The 8,702-nt window shown below is 37.6% G+C and overlaps 1 protein-coding gene across 1 annotated transcript in view; it reads left to right on the top strand.

Moving 5' to 3' along the window:
• Positions 1 to 8,411, top strand: part of LOC137996776 (deleted in malignant brain tumors 1 protein-like) — a 29,665-nt gene extending 21,254 nt beyond the window's left edge. The window contains exons 8-11 of the mRNA XM_068842359.1: positions 1 to 94; positions 4,273 to 4,590; positions 5,090 to 5,638; positions 8,040 to 8,411. The exon at positions 1 to 94 is cut by the window's left edge and continues 160 nt beyond it. The gene's annotated coding sequence lies outside the window, so the exon portion shown is untranslated. The remainder of the gene's footprint in view (positions 95 to 4,272; positions 4,591 to 5,089; positions 5,639 to 8,039) is intronic.
• The last annotated feature ends 291 nt before the right edge of the window (positions 8,412 to 8,702 follow it).

Raw genomic sequence — 8,702 nt, 5'->3', positions numbered from 1 at the left:
GATCGTTTTGGGCAAGGTAGCGGTTCCATTTGGTTGGGCGATGTAACCTGTGCGGGATCATTAAACGTTGCGTTAGTCGAGTGCTCAGTAGCAAGTAAGTAAATCCAACAAAGAAATCTTCCTTTATCAGGCTCCACTTGTGTGCCAGTAGTGTTCTTTCCACATTTTGACGTCTTCTGTGACCTATCACTAAACTGACGCACGAATATAAGATCTGGTTTTTAATATAATAATAATATATAAAATACATGTAATTTCTTTTTATGATGACGTCAGTTATGCGTCTGTCCTCTATTAGATCATTGGTGTGAGGCAATTAACGGGTGTGCATTGTAGACCCATATCACTCAGTGTCCAAACAAAAGATTGGCACGTCTAACCCCTCATTTAGTGTGAGGCTAGACGTGCAAAGACAATGCAAAGACAAAGCCTTTATTCCCCACGGACTCCAAAATGGCCGCCGAGTGATAAAGGTGAATTGAGCTTAGTATGTGAAACTATTAATATGCATTCGTGATAGACCACTTTCATAAATGGCGACCTCCTTTACATTCTTTTGTATTTAGGTTATCATCATTAAAACAAATATTCTTTTGAAATTTGCTTGTCGCAGGTAGGCTAGAAAGGCTTATTAGCATTTAAACAGAAGAATATTTTATTTGGCTTCCAATTATGAAAGAATTCTATTGACCATCCATTCAGAATAGATAATCAAATAAACTAAGGCAGGTATTGACTTTTTTTTAATGTTTACTGACTTTTTTGATCGATTATGTTTGTGGTTTTGATTAACAATGATCAAACCAAAACATTAATTCGCATTATTTTTGGAACCATTTGAGTAACATGTAGTAAACAACCAGTTGCCATCTTGTATTTCTGGGTGAACAGTTTCTATTCCTTTGCCGCCCTCTGAAAAAGATATCCTTTCCCAACTTGGACTGTTTTCTAACTATTCCCAACAATGTGCTAGTGATATTACAAAGAGCTAAGAAAGATAATCCCCATATTTGGCCCTATTACTCCGATGAACATTATATACGGAATCTACCATCAGTTCTGTGTCATGCTGCGTGTTTATTTCAAGGAGTCTCGTTACTGATTGGTCAGTCAGTGAATGTGGACCTGGCGGTCGTAGAAATATAGAAACAACCGATAAAAATAACCTTCGCAGCAAAGACGCAATGCCTGACACTAATTTTTCACTTCATTTTCCATCATGGAAAGTGATTCTTATATTGCTAGTACTTTCCATATCGAAAATTTACGTTCCAAAAAGCTTTCAGAACTCCAAATGTGGTTGCCACCAACAATCGTGGCATACAAGGGACAGAGTAAAAGTGCATGGAGGAGTTCAATAGTCAATAAAAACGTACGTTTCTCCTTTAAAGCCGTGTTCTGTTTTATTTAGTCCTTGAAATTTAGTTGCCTGATTCTTGCACCTCTTGTCCACCAAAACTGCAAGGCATTCTCTGGGTCAAATGCCACAACAGAGAGGCCCTCCATTTCAGTCCTCTTAAGACAGTCAAGAACTTCAACTGACAAGCAAGTTTTCTTTTTACCCAATTTTACAAATTGCAAAACTAATCTGCCCCTCGTCTTCACTTAACCAACTGAATTCGCTTAGCCATTCCTTTCTGAATCCACGGCCAATCAGTTTTTCGTTTTTCTTCGTATTTCTCTTTGGCTGTTTCTCAGTTTAGCGGTTTGATTTTTTTCCTTGACATCCTGACTTCCAAGATTCGTCTCCTCAACGTCCTCACTTCCCCCCTCGTCCTTTTCTAGACGACTGAACCCAAATCTAAAAAGACTTATGACTAATTTGAGATATTTTCGTGGCAATCGTTAACAAGATTAATATAATTTATTTGGAGACTAAAAAAATAGGTGCCTTTTTTCATTAGAGGAAAAAAGTATTTTCCACAGAATTTTTTCGCTGGAGATAACAAAAAGGACTTTCCACAGTGCGTAGAACACATTTACAAACTTCTCCTTTTTTTTTTTTTTTCTTTCCATGAGCATATTTGACTTTCCTGTGGAAATCGGGTAACTGTTAATTATCTCGGAACTGCTTTAAAAGTCAACATCACAACGAGGGAATATTTCTAATATCCATTCTCACTATACTCGATCCTCTGCTTCAAACAACTTTTATACACAAAGCTCTAGACTCTCAATTCAGATTGTTTCTCGCGAACTGGATCAACTATTTAATTTTTTTTTATCACTAATAAATTTTAGAAAGAACGACTTCACTAGGAAAAGAACTATCTGTCTACTTTTCGATATTTCAATTTCTGAAGACTCTTATCTAGAAACTTGCGAAATTTATCACAGAATAAAGCATTTTGCCAAATGATATTGGTCTTTAAAATTAATCACTCAGACAGTGAACTGTGTTCCATTAAAACCCTTTGACGCCTGAACCGGCCATACTTAGTATTTTACTCTGCCTAAAACGGACGATTTTATTAATGCATTTAATGAATTCCTTATCACGGCTATTCCTCTGTACTTTCAATCGAAAAAATCTTAACTTGATATTCGTATTAAAAGAGATTTCTTTAAGCATAAAACTGTAATAACCGGAACGATGAAAAAGATAAAATCCGACGTTTCGACGGTTCAAAAATCACTTTAAATACTGTAATCTGCATTATCCGATATAATTTTTCCTTGATAATGGAGTCATGACTACTCCGAAACGTCGGATTTTATCTTTTTTATTGTTCGTTTTTACAGTTTAACATCTAGAGTAAACCTTTTTGTCAAATATTATTGAATCTTAGGATTATCAGCAATCAATTAACTAGAATCTTAAAATCTGCATTCCATTGTAGTGCCTCACATCTTTATAATTATAGAAATATTTAGTCGATCTCGGTACATTGACATTGTTCCTAAAAATCATAATCTCTGTCACTGTAAATATATATTAATTAACTATTTTATCTTTGCTCCACCCAACTCGATTAGCTTAAGTTTGCTAAATTTGGGTGGACAAACATTTCATTAGAATTTGTATTGTATGTAATACACGTTGTTGTTGTTGTTCTTGTTCTTGTTGTTGTTTTTGTTGTTGCTAGGCAAGTCGCTCACAAATGTTTTTTCTTGCTAAACTCATTATAACAAAAAAATTGTGATTTGTTTGGCTTTATCTCTGGGTTTAGCACTACTCCCGACCATAGTTAATAGAGGGGAATGGTTATGAAACCCGACAAATTCCTTTTTGTAGGTTTTTGTTCTCTTTTTTGGCCTTGAGCGTGCACCAAACACAATAGTTGTTTACTCTGTACTGAGGAACTAACCAATAAAAACGTTTTGGTTACGTAATTCATGCATAGTGTATGAGCGCAAAACAAAAGATTTTGCACGGTCGTGGACTTTCCAACCTAAATCTGGGTCACCTCGCAGCTCTTACAAGGTCTCACCTGATTGGAGACCACCCTTGAGGTTTAACAAAAGAACAAATAACAGAAACAATGGACCCTAGGCCTAAAACAAAAGAGCCATTGTTTCTCTTACCCTAGGCCTAAAACAAAAGGGCCATTGTTTCTGTTATTTGTTCTTTTGTTAAACTTCAAGGGTGGTCTCCAATCAGGTGAGACCTTGTAGGAGCTGCGAGGCTACCGCTAAATCTTGGCAACTTTGTTTGCTCCTTTGATGTTTGCCGAACTTCAAAACCAGTCCCCTCTGTATCGACTCAAACTTTCACTTGTAGACAGAATGTTAAAGGCCCACCTTCAACCGACAGGCTTTTCGACCGTTTGCTTTTGTTATGGTATCGTAGCGATCTGACTGGATGAATTTCAGCTTTGGCAAGATTTTCACATATGAAAATTGTTCCACGGCACGCAATGCCTGTCAGATGAAGGTGGGCCTTTAACACTTGTCGGAGGAACTCAACAACGGCCGGGGGCGAGTGGAAATATATCGTCGTCAAAGTCGTCTGTCAGAAGCTTGGATTCCTCCTCACTTACTCTGCTCCAGTCAATGCTAGTTTTGGTCAACGTACAGTTGGTAATGGCCCCGTGTGGCAAAGGAACGTGTAGTGCAAGGGTTATAACGGTTTCTAAACTGCGTTCGGAGAAATTCAAGTGATCTGCAGAAGCCCAAAGAAATTGTGTTCTTTCGATTTTTCACGGCGACAGTACAAACCACAGCTTTAAGGAAGCTCATAAATTATTAACTCGCAATGTTGTTTGTTTTGTGGTTCTCTGCAGCTTCTTAATACTATGAAGTTTACACTTTTGGTTTCTTAACTGTTTTCAGATGAAGTGCTAAGACTGGTAGGAGGAACTCGAAGAAGTGAAGGACGAGTGGAAATATATTACAATAAAGCCTGAGGAACAGTTTGTGACGATATGTGGGATATAAACGATGCTCATGTTGTTTGTCGCGAACTTGGATTCCTCTCTGCTGTCTCTGCTCCACATAGCGCTCGTTTTGGGAAGGGTAACGGTTCCATATGGCTGGACGATGTAAACTGTGCGGGATCCGAGCACTCTTTAACAGATTGTGGGAACAGTGGGTGGGGTAACCACAACTGTGGCCACGGTGAAGATGCGTCAGTCGTGTGCTTCGTAGAGGGTAAGTAAAAACCAACAAACAGTCCAGGATTGTTATCAATTTTGATAACCGTGTTACGTCACAACATGGCGGCCATTGCAGAAATCGGAGGATTTTGTATACACTTCACTTTATTCGTTTTTTTGTTCGGAACTAGTTGGGTTATCTACCCAAAATTCTATTCGATATGGACAGCAAAGGAACATTCTTCGCCTTTGTCAAAGATGGCGGTGGCAGAGCGGGTTGAACGGTTGGAAATGGTAACTATAAAGTGGGACAGTGCATGAAATTTGATCCCAAAGTCAGGAACGTTTTCCACTTTGTCGTTAGATTAAAGGCACTTGTAGATTTTTCCAGCATTTGCAAAAAAATGTCGATATCTTCATGTCTTTTACTTGACTTTTCACGTGTTTTTGCTGTTGTGCACGATCTATTAAAAATGTGCAAGGGGGTATTTTGATTTGCGATGTGCTGTTAATAATGGCGCCCATATTTGATTGATTTACTCCTACAAACCTAGGCGTTGAGATGGCGGATGCTGATGCCCACAGGAAAAAAAAATGGCAAAGTTGTGTAGATTTTGTGGCTCTACAGCGTCGAAAAAGACTGAAAGGCCTAAAAATAAATTCAAGGATGATTTTGAACGATATTTTGGTATCAATTCTGAAAAGTGCAGTGGAAGGCTTAACGCTTTAGTGACACAAGAACAATGCCTGACAAAAAAATGATGGCCGTTGATCCCCTGAAAAGTGTAGCAAACACAACTTTAGTTCCATTATGTTTGGATCCAACCTGGTTATGCATTCAATTGCACGCAGCAGAATGGCAGTGGATATTTATGGAAAACTTCATCCGGGTCGTCAGTATAACATTATGAAATCCTGGTTAAATGGTTCCCTGCTTTGCCAGAAGGAGACATTCTAACTGCCATAGATAATGATCAGGTTTTGTTAAAGACGTGGACTGGGTGCAAAGATAAGCATGCTGTATCTTGACATGTGTGTGTTATACAGAGGTTGGTACCAATGCATGATGCAGTTTTGCAAAGAGATGAGAAGTTTGCACCAAGGTAATGCAAATGCCACAATTTATAATGTATGAATCCTACCACTTACATTTTGTGATTTTGAATATTTTTTGCAAGCCTCTTCTCTGTTTAAATTGTCCATTATGGGGACTATTTTAATCAAAACCAAATCCCCAAATTGGTAGGACTGAAGAGTGACTGAAATGCATGAAGAAACCATTCTTTATCTATTAGCTGTGTTAATAAACATAAAATGTTTTTTTTCCCTTTTTGTTTATCAACAATAACATTTTGTACAATTATGCAGTAGCTTAATTAAACCTGACAACTGTTTTTTTAGAAAAAGCCTTGAGATTTATTTAGCAGGATTTTTTCTTCAATGTGTGGTTCCATAAAATGTCCATTCCTCCTCCACAGAAGGTGCATTTTGACACCTTTTCATCAATCTGGAAATTCTAATGAGGTTTCTTTGAGTGTTTTGGTGTTTCTGCACCCTTCCTCTCCCTGGAATTTGAAATCCTTTGTGTGTGTGTGTGTGTGTATGGAGATGTTTTTTTAGGACGGAGTCTATGGATTTTCAACTTTGCATGGAAATTGAACAAAAAATATATTTTGATGAAAGATTGTGGACCAGATTTTCTTCACATTGACAGCTTTTTAATGGGGACTGCTTTTCATAATTATGAAATTCCTTTTATAAGGAAGATATCTGTTTACAAACATTGACATCAAATTTCTTTTGATATTTAAAAAAGCCGACCACCGAACAAAAGAACCCTTTGTTTCGGCATCCAATAAGGCTCCAGTTGGCACATTAATATTAATAGGTGATGTCATTGATAATCTCACTATATAGCAAGCTGAGCTAGAGTCAATTACCTGAAAGAGGAGGGGTGGGCTGACTGTTTTCATAATCAACTAACACATTTGACAACATATGTACTTGCATACTCTTATTTTAATTGAGTGGTTTAATTGCGTTCGAGGTACGAGAACGCAACACCTAATTTGTGTTGTAAGGGAAGTTTTTTCGAGATTGCATTTTCGTCGACACACTTTTGCCTCGCTTTGAGGCGCTTGGTTACGTTTTGCCTCACTTTGACGAACTATCGCACGTGGTGATTTGTGCGTCGTCGGCGTTCATTATTCTAGCGTTTGGTGAGGTGTGATAATCTTCCATCGTTCATCGTTGAAAAGAGCTGAAAGATTGCTGAAGGTCTGTCAACTGAAGTCGGTAAAATTTTACTTTGGATTAAGCATGGTTCGTCACTGTCCTTGGAAAATGTGTGCGACTCCTCGCGCTTGCATCAAACCGGTTTGTTTTGCTCGGCGGCCGTTGTGCCGCAAAGTGAATCTACCGAGTTGTGTAGCTTGGCGGCCGTTGTGCCACAAAGTAAATCTACCGAGTTGTGTAGCTCGGTGGCCGTTGTGCCTCAAAGTAAATCAATCGAGTTGTGAAGCTTGGCGGCCGTTGTGCCACAAAGTAAATCTACCGAGATATGACGCTCGTCGGCGCGCCATTTCATCATGACTTGTGATATTTACGGCATTGAAATCAACAAACTGAATTTATTTTGTCCAAGCGTTCAGCACAGAAAAGTAATCTTAGGTCTTTAATACCACAAGCTGAAAAGACTTGCAAGTAATAGTTTCATTTTAGAGTAATTTTCAGTAGTTGTACTTGTAGTTGTAATTCTACTTGTAGAATTCCAAATAAATAGTTAATATTACGTCTAACAAGTTGTCACGTTCATAGATGCAGTACAGTGGAATTAGATCGTTATATCGAGGTATCGTTATAACGAGACGCCCGATATAACGATATTGCCTTAAAATAACCGAAAATATCTTTATATCGGTGTAAAATTAACATGTGCTTTTTTACTACTGTACATATTGTTTAATTAAACTTGTAATGAGTTTCAAATGACTCACAATTTGCAAAGCATTAGACGTTATCAAGGTTACACAACAAAGTCTGTGGTATGAGTCGTAAAAGGGAAACAAAACAAAACAAAACAAAACTTAAACATTTGATGTTGTATCTGTGTACTGATGCTGTAATATCGTTATATCGGGGAAGATTTTACGCTGGGTACGCTAAGAACTCAGCGTTATATCGGGAATATCGTTATATTGAAGATCGTTATATCGGGGTTCTGTCCCATACATTTTACTGTAACTTTTGCCGGGACATAGCATGTTTATCTTTTTACCGGGGATATCGTTATATCGAGGATCGTTGTATCGGGGTTCCACTGTAATAACATTTCCCTATCGCACGAACCATCCTCCCTCCCCCCTCAGTTGCTACCTGTACCAAACCTGTACCGTCCTACAAACATCGAACGCACTCGCCTAAGCTTCGATTACCCCTAGTTTTAATTTAACATTTTTATTAATGTTGTTACTTGATCATTCTTATTTTAAAATTCATTAACAGTAAATGACCCAAAAGATTGGAAGAAGCAGAGATTGAAACAGCATCTCCTAGATGATTCCTCTGCCACATCTGATGATGTCATGCTATTGCATAAAGAGGCAAGTAAAGAAAGATTGTCTTTGACAAAATATAATAAATATTATAAAACTTAAAATACTTTGTACATGTAAGAAACACCAACACAGTATCACAGGGCTGGTAACTAAGAGGGTACTTCATTTGGCTAAATCACCGAATACAGTGGATGTTTAATTGTTTAAATTGTTGTTTTGGTCATTTTATGATTTGGAGTTTTGGTGTATTACTTATTCATCGAATGTGGTTTCTTGCATCTTCATTATTTCGTTTTCATCAAGAGGACTCTCATTTCTATTTTATTTACACTTTTTTTTTTAATTTGGTTGAATGATGTGTTTCGTCTAAAGTTTAGTACGTTCTAGAGAAATTAATGCTAAAGCCCATTTGAAAGTATCATACATTTCTCTTACTTTAGAACAAAAAAATGATCCTTGAAATTTTGCTCGAAGTTGTGCAAAGACGTGCTACAAACACGTTCGTACGGTAACATGTTTTTGGTATTTAAGCCGTACACACACATACAGAGAGTCATTTCAGCGGCTTTGGCAATATTAATGTCGTAAAGTGTAAATAAAACGTAATTTT

This window comes from Montipora foliosa, chromosome 3, assembly GCF_036669935.1.
Source record: "Montipora foliosa isolate CH-2021 chromosome 3, ASM3666993v2, whole genome shotgun sequence".
In the NCBI taxonomy this organism is placed as follows: Eukaryota; Metazoa; Cnidaria; class Anthozoa; order Scleractinia; family Acroporidae; genus Montipora; species Montipora foliosa.
Note: the sequence above shows the minus strand (reverse complement) of the source record. Positions and strands in the feature narration are given on the sequence as shown.